This window comes from Lactuca virosa, chromosome 8 (genome assembly GCF_052849685.1).
Source record: "Lactuca virosa cultivar CGN04683 chromosome 8, Lactuca_virosa_CGN04683_v6, whole genome shotgun sequence".
Taxonomy (NCBI): Eukaryota; Viridiplantae; Streptophyta; class Magnoliopsida; order Asterales; family Asteraceae; genus Lactuca; species Lactuca virosa.
In genome coordinates this window covers 329163300-329185624 of record NC_136433.1, presented here as the reverse complement: position 1 = coordinate 329185624, position 22325 = coordinate 329163300, and positions in this window count along the sequence as shown.

The window sequence follows — 22325 nt, the reverse complement described above, 5'->3', positions numbered from 1 at the left end:
CTTCGGGGTACTCCTAAGTACCACAGAAAATTCCTGTAGTAATAATCAGAATCTCTTGGAGGGAGAGCGTGATAGTTGTGTATAAATCTATATTGGGTCTGACAAACCCGCACCTAAGCTGCTTGCAACAGCTAGACCGGCAGGTCTGTGGTGACAAGTGTCATAACATTCCGACGCCTGAAGAACGTTGAGTACGAGGTCTTCGAGTTTTAGCATGGTTATAACAACTCACATGGGGAATTAGCAAAACACACAGTTCACGGGGATTTAAGAGTTTTATTTAAATATAAAACCACACATATAAGTATGATAATTTACATACATATACTAAGTCTTGGTTCCAATAAGACTACCACAAACCTTTTAGAAAATATTGGATTTTCTGGAAACAAACTTGTAACAAACATTAAGGAACAACATCCATTTTTCATTCATAAACTGCTTATGAACTCACCAGCTTTATGTTGATACTCTTTCAAAATGACTTGTATTCTCAGGAAATCAGTAATACAGGTAATCACAAGATTTCTGAAGTCAAGACGCTAAAGCGTAGATTCTTTTGCCATATTTTGACATCATATGTAATGTATTTGGAAACATGTACTTTTGAACCGGTGTAACCTTTTAAATGATAATTATGATGGTTGTGTTTACTTTCTTCACTATGGTTATGATACTGAGCATGACGTCCTCCGCCCCCGAACGTTTCCGCCGATCCGGTTTGGGGTGTGACAGTACATGGGACTATCTCAGACTTAGCCTTTCTCTCTACCATTTGGTCAACAGGGTTGACTATGGCCGATCCCTTTCCATTGGGAAGAAAAGACTTTTCTGGACTTCCATTGTTTCCATTGTCAATGTCCATTAAAGTTTGGGAAGTAGATTTTCCAATCAAATTTGCTCTACCAGTGCACCAAATCATTGCTGATTCAGCAACAACAAGCAAATAGGTAAGCTCATAAGGGTCATGTCGTGGTCTGTCACATAGTAGTCCTTTAAAGAACCCGCTATATGACTTAGGAAGTAACTGAAGAACCCAGACAACTGCCAACTTCCTTGAGACTTCGACACCCAACTCTCCCAACTTGTCAATATGTGACTTCATCTCCAAGATGTGAGTACATATAGACACTGCTTGCCAATAGGGATTGAGTGACCTTGAACTATTCAAGAACATGTGGGTTAGGGAGAATAATTGGAGGAGGTGGAGGAAGTGAAGTATGATTTCCAGTCCCATTAATGCACAACAAATGGATTAATCTTTCACCTTGATTTCCATTTAGGATATCATCTTCATTAGGATAGCTTTTTCCAAAAGGATAAGGAAGACCATAGTTGTCATAACTAGACATCTATGAGGGAGAAATTCAAGTTTAGTTGACTTAAGTCCTTAATATAACACCCAATATGAAATATTAAGGCTAGGACCCAACATAATATTTTATAACTTGGAAGAGGGATGCCGTAATCCAAGCTACAAAATATTTGAAGGTAGGTAAATGAGGATTTACCAATTTCCACCATGAAAAACGAAATTTAACATTAGGTTTTAAATGAATTGAAAATCCTAGATCTTTTGAGATTCATTGAACTATTCAATGGAATGTTTAAATCTCGATTGTTCCCTTCAAGTTTGTGACTGGGATGCCGAGGATCACAAACAAGGAGTGAATAACCATGCAAATTAACTTGGTACACTTAATCTTACAACCACCTAATCAATGTGTCGTTTAACCACACACGCTCCATTGATCTATGATTTACATCAAGATACCCTTTGCCACACATTGTTAGTCCCAGATTAGTGTGCCGGTTAACCACACACGCACCACTAACGACTTAACAAGGTGCAAAGTGCAATTTCATGGGTTAGCACCAAATTCACATTTTCCTAAGTAACTAAGATTGGGAATTTATAAGTGTTTAGTTACTTAGTATTTATCATTATACTTTTAACGAAGGGAGAATTAATGTCCTGTCCTACCCGTTCGGCTAACGAACCTCCACCAGTCAAGAAACCGGTGGGTGAGAGTGGACACCCATTAAACTGCCATTTTATAGGCATTAACCTTATACCCCCCTTATAGACCGGCTTCGTGAATGAGGCCTACTAACGGTAAGACTGACTTACTCTTATACATATATATATATATATATATATATATATATATATATATATATATATATATATATATATATATATATATTAAACCTATAATATTATAATAGTATAAGGGTTGAATTTTAAACTATTAAAATTCTAAGGGTTGGAATTAAAGTATACATGGGGGTAACTTTACAAATTCCAAAACTTGAGGGAAAGTTTTGAAGAATTCAAAAACTTTTGGTTTCCATAACTTATGAGTATAATATGGTTTTATGAAATACTTTTCATGTTCCATAACTTGAGGACAAGTTATGGAAGACATAAAACTATTTTATAAAACATTAAAATCAAGAGACTCTTCCAATTTCATAACCTATAAACCTTAATGTGCTTTCAAATGAAAAAACTCTTCATATTCCATAACTTGAGGACAAGTTATGGAATTCATAAAACCATTAAGATCAAATTACCAATTAACACAATAATCAAGTAATTTTTCTATGAACAAGATCAAACTCATAAGCAAAGATATGTCACATCAACAGTTTTCAAGAACATAGCTAATCACATAATGTTGGGAGGAGGCTACCCGAGCTGTAGGGTCAGTGTCAGTGGCAATGATGACCATGGTGGATTTTTTTAGAGGTTACAGAGGGAGTTTACACCATCTATTGATGCGCAACAGCTGGCGAGGGAGTTCCAGGACCTTTGCCAGACTACTGAGATTGTAGCGGAGATAACCGCCAAATTTAGGCAGAGGGCTTTGTTGGTCCCGCAGTATGTATCCATGCATAAACTTGGTCCAACATGGATCACAAGCCCAACACATATAAATATAACTAATTACCATAATTAGTCCCCATAGATTTAATTAGTCTCTTTTGATCACAAAATTAATTCCAAATTAAGTCTTCATCAGTACTAATTAAAACATATGATTTCATATTAATATTATAATTTATAATATATTAACAAATCATATATAACCTTCTCTCAAGAATCCATCCTAACAAATTGTCCTAATGATATGCAACCCAAATGGACCATGCTACTCTCGGGTCAACTACATACCAATAATAGTTATGGGCTTAGAAATCTAATCCAACATGTATCTCGTCTTCCTCATCTCCTCATCCACAACATACTGCGGGACCAACAAAGCCCTCTGCCTAAATTTTGCGGTTATCTCCGCTACAGTCTCAGTAGTTTGGCGAAGGTCCTGGAACTCCCTCGCCAGCTGTTGCGCATCAATAGATGGTGCAAACTCCCTCTATAACCTCTAAAAAAATCCACAATGGTCATCATTGCCACTGACACTGACCCTACAGCTCGGGTAGCCTCCTCCCAACATTTTCATGCTCGGTCTCTTAGTAGGCATGATGCAAATCCTGCCTCTGTCCCCTCAGGGAAAAAACTTTTCCGTTGAGCATTATCCATGGCAGCGATCCAATATCGGCTTGGGATAGGGTCCTTAACCCCAAAGAACTCAGGAGCTCCACAGGCCTTGAACTCCTGGAATGAGGGAGTTTGAGCTCCTATCTGACCCGCAACAATCTCAGCTCGGAACGACCTGATCCTCTCATCCTTCAACTCCATAATCCCCTCCTTGATGGTACTAGACATCACAGGAGTAGCATCTAATATACTGCGAGTAACCTTAGCCGAAAAGAACTCGCGTAATCATGCATCAATTGGTTCTATGCCTGAGCCAAAACCTGAACCAAAACCAAAGCCAGAAACTCCTCGAGTAATCATCACCATCATCAAACTGAAACACAATATATAAACAATCAACATATGAATCGAGGGGATTTTCACTACAAAGGCCTCCTTAGAGTTCCCAGGACCGTTATCTTCTCAGGTTCAGATCATGTGCTTCTAGTAGTACGGGCCCAATACTACCTTTCACACCTGCCTGTACCTTCCTCAATAGCAGGCCTGATTCCTCTAAGTCGCCAAACTAACCATATAACAATCATGTGCTAAACATCATACATATCCTAGACTCTCCTAGGAAATCTCAACTCCCATTGCTCGCAATACCAAGAACCTCAATCAACACCGATGGTTTCCTTATGCATGCAAGTTATTCACAAACAAAATCATATAGACTGTCCAATATGATTCTAACCTAAGTCCACGACCAAACAAGGAGCAGAAAATGAGGCCGAATCAATAATTATAGGGCTATATGATCCTAGTCGTATACAACTTTGAAAGCAGGCACTTAGCAATTAACTGTGCTGATATCAATTCCAAGTAATACATAGCATCAAATTCCCCTAAGCTATAAGGCATCATACAAATCAAGAAATTCTATCATATGATTCATGAAGGTATCCTTAGCTCTAATCTAGCATGTAATTCTCATATCAAGCATACTACTCATAACACATAAGTATGGGTAATCTTAGGAACCACTTACTTAAGCTCGACTGATTGAACACGTCGCATCCCTTTTCTTAGTAAAAATCTTTTTTAGAAGTTCAATTTCATTTATCTTTAAAATGATTATCATTTCCCCAGTTTGAGTTCTGACACACCCGAAGGTGTGCCCAAATCCCTTAAACCAAACCAACTTGTAATGTCCCAAATAACAGTAATAAAATTTTTCATTTGGAAGTTTATCCATTCATTCATAAATTATTCAAAATCAAATACCCAATTATAATATTCAAATCATCAGAGTATAATTATTCTGAATGCGAAAATCATGAAGAGAGAATGTTGTGCCATCACATTGGGCCCTTCCTTTTCGAACTAGAAGTATCTGAAACAATAAACAAAAACCGTAAGCACAAAGCTTAGTGAGTTCCCCAAAGTACCACAAGCCACACACAAGATAATGAATGATATGGTCTGAATCATAGTCTTACAGTCACTTTCTGCCATGGGCCAAATCATGGTCTTTCCTTGCAATGCCGATGGCTAAATCCCGGTTTTACATACAAGTGTCAGGGGCTAGATCCTGGTCTTTCATATAATTGCCAAGGGACAGTTCCTTGTCTTTCATATATTTACCAGGGGCTAGATCCTAGTCTTTCATGCAAATATCACAGAGACAACTAGCAATCTACATAACAAGGTTATGGGACAACATTGGTGCCTTCGACCCATGGACATATTGAGAAAACCCACCTCCAAAAGAAGATAACCAAGCCACACACTCAAGCTACAACTAACACGACTCCTCATACTAATTATATCCCAAAAATAACCCTAATCAATAATCGGGGTTTTTAACCCATAATAAATGGTCCAATAAACCCATTATCCTAATTAGGGGCAAAAAGGTCATTTTTACATTCCCATTCGGCCCAACCTAAAAATCGCAACACCTAATGGTACAAGGCCCAAAAGAATGGCCCAAAACTTGGAACTGGGCCGTACGCCCACCATACCACCTTATACCCCCCCCCCCCCCCCCGCGTACAGTGACTGATGCTAGAGGGAAATTTGGGTCAAGGTGCAGTACGCGCATCGTACATACTTTTACGTCCATCGTACGCACCCTGGATCAAAACTCTCATTAAGGTTTTAATGTCTTAAGACCTTACCACCAAACTTTAGATTTGCTCTTATTAAAACCTCTAAGGGCATAAGGTTGCAATCTTTTTGCCTTTGTATGGCTACAAGGAGCCCAATACTAAAAACCTAACTTATTCAATCATTTTCCATACCATAACTCTTGCATGGGGACAAACCAAGATCCAAGCGTGCATTTTAATGATTTAAAAGACCCAAAAATGTCTGAAAGGACATCTTAAAGGCTTTGAAGTATCTCATACTCACAAAGACCTAAGTTTTGGGACAAAAGGGATAAAAATCTAATCTTAACCAAGATCTAGAGAAACATATATCAAGGTTGGAGCTTTATACCTCCAAATGGTGCACAATGAAGAGTAAATGCTAGATCCAAGTACTTGAGAGCAAAACCACTTCTTTGATGAACTTCCTTTACAAACAAAAATACCCACAACTCAATCAAAAGCTCAAAAATGATCAAAAAGGGTTATAGTTTGCAAGGGGGTCGATATGAGGGATAGAGGATGATAAGAGGAAGGGTTTTGGGGCTATAAGGGTGTTTAAATAGTGTACAAACCCTAAATATTAGGGTTTGGTCCAAACCACATACGCCCTGCATACTAGTGTACGCTCAACATACTCGCGCGAGACCAGGTATGCCCAACGTACCCATGCTGCCCCCAAAAATACAAAAATCTCATAAAGGGTCAGTTTGAAAATAATCATATACTAATGGGAAAATGTACATACCTGGAAGAACAAGATGTTACAATGTCTCTGTGAACTGTGAGGAGATCTTCCACCCATCGTTTACAATTACGTTCATGGTTTCAAGACGGCAAAGGAGATATGAGAACGAAGAAGAGCTTGGTGACGAAGTGTTTCTATGAATTGGTTGATTTCAAACAGAAAGAGAATGAGACTATTGAGGCATACTACAACAGGCTGAATGAATTGATCTTCAAATGCAACAGATATGAAGTAGTTTGTACTACCTTGGAGTTCAATCTCACCTTTGTTTTCGGACTCAAAAAGGAATTAAGAATCATTTGTCTGATGATTAAGACACAGGAGAATTTCGACACATAATCATTGTTGAATCTCTAGAATATTTTGAAAGCATATGAATTGGAAGTGATGGAGATAGCTAAAGAAAACAAAACGAATTTTGGAGGTCCGATGGCGTTAGTCTCCAAGACAACTGCGAAAGAAGGCGAGAGTGATGAAGAAGTGAATGAAGGTGAAGAAGGTTTTCTTCTTAACTCTGATGATGAAGTTGGTGCCTATTATTCGAATAATAGGGTGACAATTTTCTACAAGAAGCCAATAAGTGGGAATTTCAAGAACAGCTTGGAGAAGAAGCCAATGTTGAATACTTGTGCAAGTCATAAAGGAGTTGCAAAAGTAGAGAAGAAAGAAGAAGAGAAGAAGGTTGAGAAGCAATTGAAGGGTGATTCATGATACTACTGCAAATACTACAATGGTCACAACCATCTTGCGAAATATTGCATGTTAAGGAAGAAGGAGGAGAAGAAAGAGAAATTTAAGGACAAAGCGTACTACTCAATGAAACTAGAAGAACTTCGCACTAAGTCTACGAATCTTTCTTTGATGGTGAAGGGAGAGGATGACAGTGTTGGTATATATCATATATGGTCCTCAGGGTCAGATGATGAGGAGATGCATCATCCCCTACATGGAGTGTTGCTTGCTAAACATGAAGAAGGTGGATCAGGAGGGAAGAGCTGTTTTGAGGATGATGAGGAAGATAGTGATGATGGAAGGATGGATAATGTGAAGGGATAAGAGAATGATAAATAAGAAAAGGAGCAAACCGGGAAGTTCTTTGTTTCGACTGACCAAAATCTCCATTGACAGCAAAGGTGCGTGATCTTCTTGTTTATCTTAATATTCCTTTAAATTCTTATCATGCTATTCTTTGTGATTTTGAGGAAACTTGCTCTTATCTAAATGGCATGTTGATTTTTGTGAGTAGTGAAGCAGAAAAATCTAAGGCCTTACTATACGAAGCCCGAAATAAGTTGGAGGAGAAGAATAGTAAGATAGAAGGTCTAGAGCTAAAATTGACAAACATTATGTGTGATAGGGATGGAATTCGTATGGATAACAATATGTTAGTAAAACAAAGAAACATATATTGCAATACAACCAAATGTTTATATGGGAAATTTACAGACCTATACAATTCATTTGATATTTGTGTTGAACAACATAGGAAGTTACTTCCCTTCATTACTTTCAAAATAGAATTAGCTGATGAGACGACCTTGTTGGGTCTAAATTTGGTTTATACTTTGCTTTTCTAGGAAAATATATTTTTATGTAATGTTGTATGTGTTTTCGGTTTGTGTGTACAGCCGTACACGGGTGTACGGCCGTACACCCGTGTACGGCCCATATCTCATATATATATAGGGTGAGGAGTGTGTAAAGGAGTGTGAGGCTAGAGAAGAGGAGCATGTTCTGCAGAGAGAAACTAGAGAGAAGAATAGTGTGTGTGAGAGAATCTTGTATAAGGAGCATCATTCATATCTTCAATACATTCAAGATTCAAGTTATTCTTCTTCTCCTTCTCTTCTATATTGATCTGGCATCATCTGTTTGATTGGGATTCCGCACCATCAAACGGATCTGATTGATACACAAGCAGAATGGGGACTTACAATTGGTATCAGAGCTTGGATTGTATCAATCAATTTTGTCAGATCTGGAGCCTATTTGACCTTATTTTTGAAAGATTTCTGCGTTTTTGGATAGATCTTGGCAAAATAAGGGGGTTTGTTCTTCGCGTTTTTGATAAAAACGAGTTCTGGATCGAGTTTTGGAGCAAAAAGGGTGAAAAACGTCGTTTTTCTTCGCATCTGTTGAAGGTGTACGGCCGTACTCGTGTGTACGGCTCGGTCTGCGGCTCGTGTGTACGACTCGGTGTGCGGCTCGGAGTGTACGGCTCGGAGTGTACGGCTCGGAGTTTACAGCCGGAGTTTGCTGCCGGAGTTTACAGCCGGAGTTTGCTGCCGGAGTTTACAGCCGGAGTTTGCTGCCGGCGGTTTGCGGCTCGGACGTGTGCGGCTTGGTGGCTTGAATACGGCTTGGTGGGTTAGGCTCGGCAGCATCAGTCTTGCAGGCGCATCTAATAAAAATTAAGAAGCGATTTTGGGGGTGCCGGGGATCGAACCTGGGTCTCCTCCAAACTCAACAAGGCGTCTTACCAGTTGAACCATCTTGCATCACGTTCGTTTCCTTCGCAATTTAATTCAAAAGGCTTCTCAATGTCGATCCAAGTTTCGCAATATTGTCACTTTTAACCCCAAAATCAATTTCCTTTATTTTTAAATTACTTTTTCAACCCAAAAATTTTAGTTTTTAATTTTTGACTTTTAATTTTGACTTTTTACTTAAAATTTTGACCTTAACTTTAAAGTTTGACCTTTGACTTTTTCGTTTGACTTTCAAATTTTCAAATTTAGCTTTTCGGTTTGACTTTGAAGTTTGACTTTTCATGTTTGACTTTTTAAAATTGACTTTTAAGGTTCACTTTCTCGGTTTATAGTCAAAGGGCATTTTTGGTAAACAATGAGTTACGCAAACTTCCTAGTCAATGTAGTTTCATGTACTCCATCTTGTGAAGCTACGATTAAGTTTCTTCGTGAACATAATGATTTGCTAAAAAGGGAAGTCGAGGACCTAAAATACGAAGGATATCAACTTCGGAAAGGACATAAACCTCTGAAAGCTCAATTAGAAGCAACAACCAATGATTTTAGAGAACTTCAAGAAGAGTATAGCAATAAATTTGCAAACTATAGATATGTAACAGAACAACTTGCAGAGTTAACTACTGAACTTGACGCATTAAAACATATATTTGAAAATGCGGATTTTAATTTCAGAAAATTCGATGCGTCGAGTGAAGTAGTTGCAACAATGATGGAAAATAGTTTGAGATTTAAAAATAATCAGTCAAAGGGTTTAGGATATGATAAAGTGTCTCCTCCTTTTAACCATAATTACCAGTCTAAGCCTTTGACTAAGGAAGAGATGGACAGAGAGCCATTTCTTAAATATGGATTTGTGTCAGGAGGTATTCAGGTTGAAAATACTTCTACTTCCAATGCAGATTCGTCAGTAAGAGAGGGAAAGCAAGAGGATGAAAAGATTGAGTCTGATAATAAAATTGTATAAAAATATGATGACTTAAATTTTTATGATATATTTGATGATATCTTTGATAATTCTGATGTGGTTGTGCCAGAAAGTGTTGAGCTGAACGATTCTAATGTTTCTACTTCTTGTGCAGGTAAAGTAACGGAAGATGAGAACAAGGAGAAAACTATTGAACGAACCAATGTCTCCTTGAACTCTAAATCTGTTGCTTCGAACTCAGTTGCTTCTGATCAACTTGCTATTGAGAAATACAGGCCACCAAAACAAGCGAAACCGAGAACTTGATGTAAGTGTGCATGTGGGAACAACCAGAAGCGAGGCAAAGATACGCCACCAGGGGCAGGAAGAAACAACTTCCCAGTGAAGAAAAAGACTCGCTTTCACTGTGGAACACCCGGACACATTGCCAGACATTGTCCAAATCGTGCATACATTCCCTACTACGCACAAGGCTGGCAGAACGCGCCAGGAGGGAGATTTTCCAAAAGAAACCCCTCAAGGTCACGATCAGACAATGGCGACTGGAATACCATGAAGGGCAAGAATTCAACTCCCAAGGCCAAGAAATCAACTCCCAACAACAAGAAGGGAATGTCGGCCAAGAAGCAAAGATCAAGAGATGCTCCAGTGAATCCAAGACCGGTTAGGTCAAAGTCATCTCGAAGATCGACTTCAAGTTCTGAAACAAGTGCTGAGCCACCCATCAAATCGAAAAAGAAATGGGTTAAACCCAACTACAAATGGGTTTCAAAGGCTCAATCATCCCAAATCATCTAATGCTTCTAATATTTCTACATCTTCTGTTTGTGATAAGCAGGACATGTCGTGGGAGAGAGTTCCTTGCAAGGATGACAAAGGTCGACCCAGTTTCAAAATGGACTGGGTCCCAAAGATCAACTAATCCCGCTTTGTGTCGGAGCAGCTATGGAGGTATATCATCAGACTTCGGTTTGTTGATAGTGGCTTCTCCTGGCACATGATAGGAGGCATCTCTCAACTGTAAAACATTCAGAACATTGTTTGAGAGTATGTGTCCTTTGCGGGAAAGGAATAAAGGAAGGGATCACTCATGGGGTTTGTGCTTAATGACATGAAGAATTTTCGGATCTGTTCTGAGATTATGCGTGCTGTTCTCAGACCTTCTGGATGCAAATTCAATCGGTGACTTACGGTTTTATTTTTCTTCTCGATACTCATGAGTTTATCTTACACTGATTCGTTTTGAAGACAATTATTTTCTTTCTTATAGTTTTTCTTTAGTAGGTTGTTTTGGGAAGTGATATGAAGTCTAGTGTTAAAGGGCAATATGCAATTCGTGTAATGCACTAAAGTCGAATTGTCTAGACTTTGTATTCAACGTGCTGGTAGGCACAAAGGATTCAAAAGGACTAGACATTGATTGACCATGAAAGGACTTGACTAATATGAACTTAGATAGTTTCATTTGGACTGACCATACGACGCTCGGGTAGATTGAGCAGTGAGATAAACAAGGGAACCCACGAGATACACTAAATTAATACACATATAGAACTGTGGCTTAACTCTTCCTTGATGTACGGACTTATGTCCTTAGTTCTGGTTCTGATAGGGCGACTGGGGGGTTCTGATAAAGTAGGTCTGTAGGAAATTATTTTCTTGCTTTCTATCTGTCAGTCATATGTTGTTTCCTCTGCGTGATTGGAAGAGATCCGACCTGGAATGCAACATATGTAACTCTATCTCTATGCATTTCCATATCTATGAAATTCTTTCTATCTGTTAGCCATATGTTGTTCCCTCTGCGTGATTGGAACATCCGACCTGGGACATAGCATATGCACTCTACTATCTCTCTAAGCCTTATCTCTGTTAGTCATATGTTGTTCCCTCTGTGTGATTGGAAGACATCCAACCTAGGATACAACATATGCACTTCTATATCTGACTTCTTTTTTAATGATTGAATACTCACCTAAAGTAAGGAGTTCTTTGGAAGTTCTTGATTACCGGGGTATATCGGGAAGTGGGAAACATGTTCTAGTATATCTAAAATTGAACCATTTAATAGGTTGTCTGTAGATCTTGCTGCTTAATTTAAGTGGACAACAATATCCTTGGTCGTCGTCAGCTAAATGTCCATTTAGGAATATATATCACAATGACTTGTCACTTATAATCTGTCCAAATTGTCAACATCCTTTGTGTTTAAGTGGACCACAATACCTGTGATTGACCAGATCTAGACATGCAGGCGTGTGCTAATAAACGATATTGGATTACTTGACAACTTTGATCCCAAATATTTTTGTTTTTGTTAAATTTGTTCATAGTTTTCCTCTATGCACAAATTTAGGGGGAGAATTAAAAAATTCAAAAATCAAACAAAAATCAGAAAATTAAAAATCCAAAAATAGTGTTATTTCTGTTTTATTTCTTGTTCAAGAAAATCAAAAATCCAAAAATATTTTTGTTTCTGTTTTATTTTTTCAGAAAATATGAAAAATCCAAAAATATTGTGTGTTAAGTTTTCTTTTAGTTTAGTTTTGTCTTGAAAAGTGAATTCAGATGTAGATGAGACTCATGGAGACTGAATCAAAAATTTCTGAGCCATGGCTTCATCCGTGAGCATCGAAAAATTCTCATTTGAAGGAGCAAGAAATGAAGATTATTCTTTCAACATTCAATCCTTCAACCCCAGAAGCAAGGTCAAGTTGTTCTTGAAGATTATGTGACAGATTGCATTGAAGCCTCCTCAATCAGTCTGCTGCTATCTATGAACCTGCTGAAGTGATACAGAAGATTAGATTTCTCTATTGTTCTCCCTGAAGATTCTCAAGCTGAAAGCGCTATTCTTCAAGAATCTTTTCAAGAAGCCTCCTCACCCAACGTGCGTTCAAAGCCAAATCTTGAAGAAAAGCCCAACCGCTCAAGATGAAGTCATTCATTGAAGATTCATCAAGTTCATCTTGAAGTTGTGAAGAAATTTGAAGATTAATGTTGAAGCCAAGCTCCCGATGAAGATTAACAAGAAAAGCCAGCTACTTTTTAGGGGGAGTTTGTTGGGTCAGTTAGAATAGAAAGCTATAAACCAAGGGGGAGATTGTTGGGTCTAAATTTGGTTTATACTTTGCTTTTCTAGGAAAATATATTTTTATGTAATGTTGTATGTGTTTACGGTTTGTGTGTACGGCCGTACATGGGTGTACGGCCGTACACCCGTGTACGGCCCATATCTCATATATATAGGGTGAGGAGTGTGGAAAGGAGTGTGAGGCTAGAGAAGAGGAGCATGTTCTAGAGAGAGAAACTAGAGAGAAGAATAGTGTGTGTGAGAGAATCTTGTGTAAGGAGCATCATTCATATCTTCAATACATTCAAGATTCAAGTTATTCTTCTTCTCCTTCTCTTCTATATTGATCTGGCATCATCCGTTTGATTGGGATTCCGCACCATCAAACGGATCTGATTGATACACAAGCAGATTGGGGACTTATAGACCTATGTATGCAAAAGTAAAGTAGCTAACTATGACATAATTCCAAATGATTTGTATGCATATGGTGTAGTAAATATTAATGAATATTTGAATGTTGATGAACTTGTTGATATTGTGAATGAGACTTTGACCAAAAATGAAAAAATCAAAATTTTAAACAAGACTGAGAATTCGACACAATGTACTGAACAAAATTTTGTTGATATCGATGATGATTCTGACAATATCAGTGAAATTGAGGAAGAAGAATGTGTTGATTGCTCAAAGTTGTCTGTCATTAATGTCACTTCGTTAGCTAAAGGCAAAGAAAATGTTGATTCAACAACGAAGCTAAACAATGATTTCTCTTCGACAACAAAAACTTGTGATTCTCAAAAGGAGTTAGTTATTGTCGAGGACATAACAAACAACAAAATTGATAGTGACGATGATTCTTGTGAAAAGGAAATGCCACGATTTGTTGAAGCTCAAGTGTATGAGGACACTGAGGAATTCACAAAAATTTTAAAAGAAAAAGGAAAACATCATTCGGAAACAAATTTGAATCTTTATCCAACTTTCATTAAAGGACTTCCCAACCAACTTTTTGTAGCAAAATGGAATGGGGATAATGTTAATCCAAAGATAAATGAGTTGTTGAAAGAAGACAATGAAAAAGTAACTGATGAAGGTTTTTACTCAAATAAAAATATGGAGGAAAACAAATTTAATAAAAGATCAACAGTTTTTCAACGTCAAAAGAGTCAAAAATCTTTTTCCAAAGAAAATGAAAAGAAAACAAATAAGGTTTCGGTTGTGAAAACAAATAATCATGTAGTGAATTCTGAACATTGGTTTGGCATGCGGAATTAAAGAATTCACAATGAACACGGTGATTTGGGTGTTTAAGAGATGCATTCGATTATGTATGGTGTTACACAAAAAAGGATCTAGATCTAAATCTACATAATTAACACACACACACACACGCTCAATGTTACATCTCTCAAGCACACCTCCATAAGTGGTATGAACCCACCTTATATAGAGGTGTTTACATGTCTCTCTCTCACTCTCTATCTCATGTCATAAGGCTAATGCACCACATGCAAGTGGGTCTACAAAAGTCAAACCATTTACAAAGTCATACATGGATACCTTTGTACCCAACATTCTCCCCCTCAAAGTTAGGAATGGATGACCCACTTCAAATCTTCCAAAATCGAGCAACTACGCGATCCGAGCCTCAAGCGTGACACGATGAACTTCAAATTTTCAATTCTTCATTGATTCTTCAATTTGGGTTCTAGGATGTGAGACCATACGAACCGAGCATCAACGAATGACCAAGAGCTTCTCAAACTCTAAATAATCACTCTAAAGTTGAGCATAAAAACACACCCGAAAAATCTTCAATAACTCCAAACCCATCTTGAACCGAAATCACTTCCGAATCTCCAATCGAATCATTTCATAAACTTCCAATACTCGAGGTCACTTCGGTCTTCAATTCGGCGTAATATGAAAAATTCAACTTTCGAATTTCCATATAAATTTCTCCCCCTTTTTATAATCGAAATTTGATTATAAAACCAACAAGGAAAGAGAATATGCTCTATTCGGAATATTTCTAGCCAAAACAATTAAACTTTCGAATGTGGGTCAAAACAATTAAACTTTCGAAATATTAAGGACCACTTTCGAAAATTTGTATGTCTTCCCTATTTTGATAAACCTTCGACAGTATATAAAAAATCAACCATTGACCTTCAATTTTCATTCTTTGACCATCGACTTAGGAACCCAACTCCAAAACTTTCGAAATCAAAACCTTCATTTTCTTTAACCATTTTCGTCATCGACCATCTAGACAACGATCTCCAAATCTTCGTTATCAAAGACCATCAAGTCATCAATAAACCCAAAATCAATTGACATACTTCCATTGATATCGATACAAACTCAATAATCCTTTAATCTCGAAAATTTGTCTGTCAAAACCAAATGAAACCAAACAATCAATTGACCACCTATTATCGACTCCAACTGTTCCAAATAACATTGTCATCAAAATCCAAATTTTGTGATTTCATAGACTTCGAAACCAAAGAATTAACTCTTCCCTTTTCATAACCATTTGTTCGTCAGACCCATCAAAATCCAAATCGGAATCAATTTCAAGTGACGAACAAGAACTTACGTCACAGCCTTTCACACAAGAATAAGAACACAACCAATTTTCGAAATTAAATCCCAAATTAGACTTGATTTCGACATCCATATCTTGTATTCAACTCAAATCCAACGATTTCAACCTCCAATTCTTTGATTCATCACTTAAAACTCGAGTTTGACTTTTTGTTGTGTTTGACTTTTCAAAATCAAAGACTAATAAACACAAAATTGAAGATTCCATCACCAAATTCCAGATCAAAACGTGTTCAAACAACAGTTCTAAACCTCATTCAAGTGTTCTTGGTCAAGTTCATCCGAATCAAAAACTCAATTTTTCGATTTCTCAAACTTCAGCTTGAACAAAATCGATTTTGTCATAGAGAAAATCATATGAAATCAATTCCCACATGCAGATTAACAAACAACAACCATCGATTATTAGAAACGATGGAATGAAAACGAAAATCAAGAACAAGATGAACTGGTTGAGAGTTACGAATAGTAATAACGTACAACATCTTAAGCACACAAAAAAACGATGCAAGCTTAATCGGCGAATTGAAGGAATCGAACGAATTTGGATGAGGCTTTGGGCTTATATCATTTTATTATCGGATTAAAAAGAATAATATGGGTTCAATAGATTTTGAATAGTAAAAGATTTGAAAATGGATCAAAATCAAATTGTGGGCTCAATAATGATGAACAGTGATATCAGATTCATAACACACAACTTTAAGATATTAAACAACCATGAACAAATCTAATATGATTTTGGATTAAATTTTGAATCAAACGAACAATTGCAATTTTAGAATCAAATTGAACAAACAAATATGAGATTGGATCGGGCTTTGATCAGAAAAAAAAATTATTGGATCATAACAAACGGGTTTTTCAAAAAAAAAATTAATCCAACGAATCAAAATTATCAAAAATCAAGAACGCAATGCACGATTCAATGAGGTTAAGAGAGATCATAGAGAGAGACTCACCCTAAATGCTCCAATTGTGACAAATTTAGCCAAACTGAGAATCGTTTCTTTAAAAAAAATCGTGTTGATCTTCGAAGACCCGCTCTGATACCAAATGTAGTGAATTATGAACATTGGTTTGGCATGCGGAATTAAAGAATGCATAATGAACACGGTCATTTGGGTGTTTAAGATAATTCAAAAGATGACAAAAAATAATGTTGTCAACAAAAGTGGTTTTTCACAAAAAGATTGTTGTTCAAAATTCGAATGAAAAAAAAGGAATGTTCAAGGTTCGAATCATACTTAGAAAAATGTTCAAAAGACGAATGGTTTTCAAAATGATAAAATGAAACTACAAAATCATTTTCAGAACAATGGACAAAGGAATCAAAACTGGCTGTTCCTTTTGGTCCATTTCTTGAGGACCCTGCTTGGGACTTTCCCTTCATATTATGTTTCGGAGGAGCTTTCCTCTTCTTCCTCTTCCCTTGCCCAATGGCCAAGACGGGAGCAGCAACAGCATGAGTTAGGCAATACTATTTCCCTTCATTCCACTCTCACCAGTTCTCAGCAAGCTCTGAAGCTTACTCAATGTGGTTTCCTCCTTGTTCAAATGATAAGTCATGATAAACTGATCATAACAGCTGGGAAATGAGTGCAAGACTATGTCAATATCCAATTCCTCATCGAAGTTCACATTGAGTTTCAGCAAACGATCCACATAACATTACATGCATTGCAAGTGGGTCGTGACGGACTCTCCTTCCTTCATCTTTCTGGTTATGAGGGACTTGACTATCTCGTATCTCTCTTGACAAGCTCGTTAATGGTACTTTTCCATCAAGTCCTTGTTCATCTCATACGGCCAGTAGTCCTCATAAAACCTTTGCAGCTAAGGAGTCAAGTAGCCACCATGATGCATGCCACTTTGGTAGCATCATTAAAATGTCTCCTATATTATCACCTAAGTTTTGGTTTATAAAAATATGACTTTTATCATAAGGTGCATAAAATTGAGTTTATTAAATAAAATGAGTTTTATTCTACAAATTCATAAAGTCATAAGATTTTGATTAATAAAGAGAGATTTAAAACTGTGATTTTAATACTTATCCAAAACTCCAAGTCTTAAGTATAAAATGAAAATTTATTAAGACCATTACAGGTTCTTAACCGCTCTACGACTAAACTTCAAAATATTGGATTTTAGTTTATAATTGATCGCGTCTAATGATAAATGCAATGAAGTTTTATTTAGTACCTAAGAAACCTCATAACAAGTTATATGATTTTTAAAAAAGGGTACATAAATTGTTGGATGCACGAAATATTCATGAGACCATATTTTTTATAACTATATTTGTAATATATATATATATATATATATATATATATATATATATATATATATATATATATAACCTTTTCTTAAAAATGCAAGCCATTGCCATCCTTTTGAAAAACAATTGGGCATCATTTGTATGGTCTTAGTGGGTGATGGATCACCTAACCACTAGGTTTATCTTATGATGTTCGGGGTAGTTTTGTAGTTTCTAGTTAGTTGCAATACTACAGGTTGTTTCAAGTAGGAAGACTTGATCGGAATCATGTGTGATAAAGGTCACCAAATCCTGAGAGGTCTGAGGCATAAATGGGATCAAAAATGCCAAGATTAAGCAATAGTTATTTGGGATCTCATTATCGAGGAATTACATATCTTATGCAATTGGTAATCGCTACATATCAAGTTTGATTAAGTGGATGGGATTAAGGGTCGCCTACCATTTACATGTTTCGTTACTTGGATCCTAAACTTCAGTAAATTAATGTTTTAGAAACAATAAAAGGTATTAATTTCTTACGCCATAAAAACTTCTCTCTTGTTGAGTTTCTGGAGATAGTAACATTTGATGGTTATAATTTTTTAACCGGTATAACACATTGAGGTTCTTCCTTAAGGATAAATAGAAATTATACATACTAAAAGATCCCATACCTGAACAACCTCTGGAAGACAGCCAGTCTGATCATGATGCTTTGATGGAAGCGTTATTGTGATGATATTGATGTGTCTCACATCATACAAGAGTAATTAACCATGACTTGTAGAAAGTCTTGGATAATTATGAAACATATCAAATGTCTCATCAAGTAAAGCAAATATTCATTGTGAACTGTAGAAAGTTCTTCAAGTCTATTGAAACATTGAATAAAAGGAAGATCTAAGAGATTGTATACCCAAACAGACTTATAGTTCAATTAAGGGAAATACAACATAAACCCAGAAATCAAGAAACTACCATAATGTTCAATGTTGTTTCTATTGTGGAAGAAACTGGACACTGAAAGAGGAACTGCTCCTCTAATCTCATCAAGTTGAGAAAGTCTAACTTGACCAAGACTTCGGATATCTATATGATAGAACTAGTTATTTTTCCATCATTCAGTTGAGTATTTTATACTTCAGGTGACACTAATAATTAATATTATGTGCTGATGATTAGAAGAAATAATCAACTAATTACAAAATGAATGGTATTTTGTGTTGAAGATATAACAAGTGTTGTTATAGTCTGCATTTAAACAATAGATGTTTTCTACCTATTCTTATAGGAACATGTAACAATTGTAAATTTATGAATTAATCAAGATTTACTTATCGTTTAGTGGATGTTTACATTCATGTTCTGAAATGATGTATTCTGTGTTAAGAATACTTTATCATAATGTTATTTATGAAGTAAATATATAAGATTTCATTAAATTGGTTGTTCTAAAGATAACACCTAAATAATTAAATGATATTTCATTCTAAATTATCTATGTCATAATTAACATGACTATATAAATATGAAGCACATATACCAACTTCAAAATGATGAAAGTTTTTAAGGCAAATGATCTTGATTTATTTGATACATGTGAGTCCTATTTATATGGGAAGATGATTCGCAAGTGTCTTTATCTATTAGTAGTTAAAGAACAAAATACTTGACAAAGAATTATACATAAGTGATATATGTAATCTTTTCAATCCATGCATAGATTTGGTGATAGATAATTAGTCAATTTCACTGACGACTTTTATTCCTTATTGTTGAAACTTTTGATTTGCTCAAATTGTTTAATAGTGAATATTGAAGTACAACTTAATGGGACCATCATTAACCTTTCATTGCGATAAAGAAAATGAGTTTTGTAAACCAAGTCTTCTTGGAGCATCTTAAAGTTGTGGACTTGGTTCACAACTCGTTCAAATCTAAGAATACTAGGTTTACAAAACTCATTTTCTTTATACATTGTTTACCGTTAAAAGTTTGTATATTTTCTTATTTACGTCAAGTTTATTTATTTTGTTGTTAAAAACGACTAGATTGAGTTATAAACATGCTATCACAAACAAAACGTAAATATCAACAGTTTTGTGTCTTGAAATGACTAAAAACTATATTATGGCTATATTTATAAACATTAATATACGTTTTAGTTGTTTGTAAAGGGAAGGACTAAAAGAAAATTATTAAAATGTCATTTTGATATAATTATTGTTTTAATGACTTGTACATTTACTCTATTTTTGATTGGTTTCACAATTGGTGAAACCTGGTTTTGATCAAAATGGAGCAGTTATGCTGTCTGATTTTTGTTAGAAAATTTTGATATAGTTTGTAAACAATAAATGATTGTCAAGTCTAGTAAACCTATTAATATAAAGTTTAAGACTCGAACATATTTGAACTAAACGTGTTAAGTAATCGCTTTGACTTTATTAAAACGTCGATTTATTATCTACGGACTTTTATAAAAAATGGTTATACATTGTTTGATAAAAATTAATTATTAAAATGATAACAAAAATGTTTTGATCATACATAATATTTATTTGATGATTTTTAGAATAATAAACGTCGTGTGAATTATGAACTATATTATGAACGATAAAAATCGAAATAGTGATATAGCTTATAATTTGCTAAATAGTTGTCGTATTATCAACGATTAAACATCTATTTAGGAGTGAATATATATTTGGAATTACTGGTTTTACATTGGATATACCGGGTTACCATTTCCAAACGATTGGAACAAGTATTAGTCTAATAAACTTTTAACTAAATTTTAGGACTGAAATCCACATACACACTATTAAGATGTAATAAACTCGGGATTCTCTATATGAGATGTACTCTTCATCATCTAATTATACAAAACTTAGTAAAATCCTCTGTGCTAGCTACAACCTACGTCCGAGGAGTTGAAACGAGCGTTAATGTTCAGTTTCTTATTATTTCACGGCGTCGATGGAGTGTCGATGATGTTCTCAATACGCCTCCTTTGCAGTTCTCTTTCACAGGTTTTCTCGTCCATAGTTTGGTTATAGGCTCATTATAGACCTGAAATTTACTTTAAAAATACACGTATGGAATTGAAATAGTATTTATACATGGTTCGAACACTCATGCGAGTTGAAATAGGACTATATGTAGTAAGAATGTTTTTTCTCAAATAGATAAGTGTCGGTTAATGAATTAAGTAAAATTCATAATTGATTAAACATTACGATACAACTTTTTATTGTTTATAAACTTATAGTTAATGAGTTATTTACATAAAATTGTATGACATTACAAGCACCTATTTGCTTTGGTTTATACTTTTTGGTCATAGAAAAAGTAATATTTGATATAAGTTCAAAACACTTATATATTTTGTTTATTTTTAAACTTTTTGGGTTTAAAAAAGTAATATTTCTATATAAGTCCAAAACACTTATATAACTCATTGTATTTTGTGTTTTTTGGTTAGTAAAAGCACACTTTTATAAAACTGGTAAACCAGGCAAAATTTTATAAAAACATTTTTGGTTATAAAAGTACAAATGTGTCAAAACCTGTGGTACTCACTGACATTATTGTTGACGTATCTTTTAAATGCACGTATTCTCAGGACCATTAGCGGCTAGAAGAACGCGTACACCGAAGACCTTTGATTTTTGCATTACATTTTGTAAACGTCAAACTCTTAGGCTTGTACGGTGTTTTGGTAATAGACAACGACGATGTAATTTCTATTGCGATAATAATAGAATTTATTATTTTTATACTGTTCAATATATGTTCAATAACTATGATCACTGACTACGTCGCACATCACGGTGTTTCCGTCACCGGCCGGGGGTGTGACATATGTCATGTTCAGCAACTTCCAACTTCCCAAGATGAATCAAAGTCTTCAAAGGTTATAGTTTTTTTCTTCCTATGATTGTGTTAATCTTTCTTTGTTTGCAAAATGATCATTTGTAGGTTAAAAATAATTTCAAGTTTATTCATAATTTTAAAGCTTTTGTTGCCGTTTTAGTGTGTTTAGAAACCGGTTTTGAATAAAACCCAACAGGTTTTGATGCTGTTTGATGAATAACTATAAATATTGTTTATTTTAGTTTTATATGCATTCATAGGGGTTTTTGTGGTGTATGTGGTGTAATTTATAGTCAAAATCAAAAAACGAACCACATATGTGGTTTGAGTTTTTTAATACCCCTAAACCGCACCGCAAAATTTTAAACCATATAATACAATGTATTGCAGTTTGTTGTGGTGGAAACATGATCGATTTTGTGAATAGAGGCGTATTTGTGTAAAAAAAATCATTCACTGTATTTGCGTAAAATATAAATTTAACACTTATAGAAAAATCGAATTACCTATTAGTGTATATTACTTTATGTATTTAGCCCGGTACACAGATAGCCTGTAACGCCCGCAGATTCGAGCTAACAAATTTAGAGATAATAAACGTTAAAAATAACTTTTTGATACAATATTATTTAGAATAAAATAATCTTAACCAAAGTATAGTATATTTCACAAGGATTATGTACATATAAAGAACGCTGAAA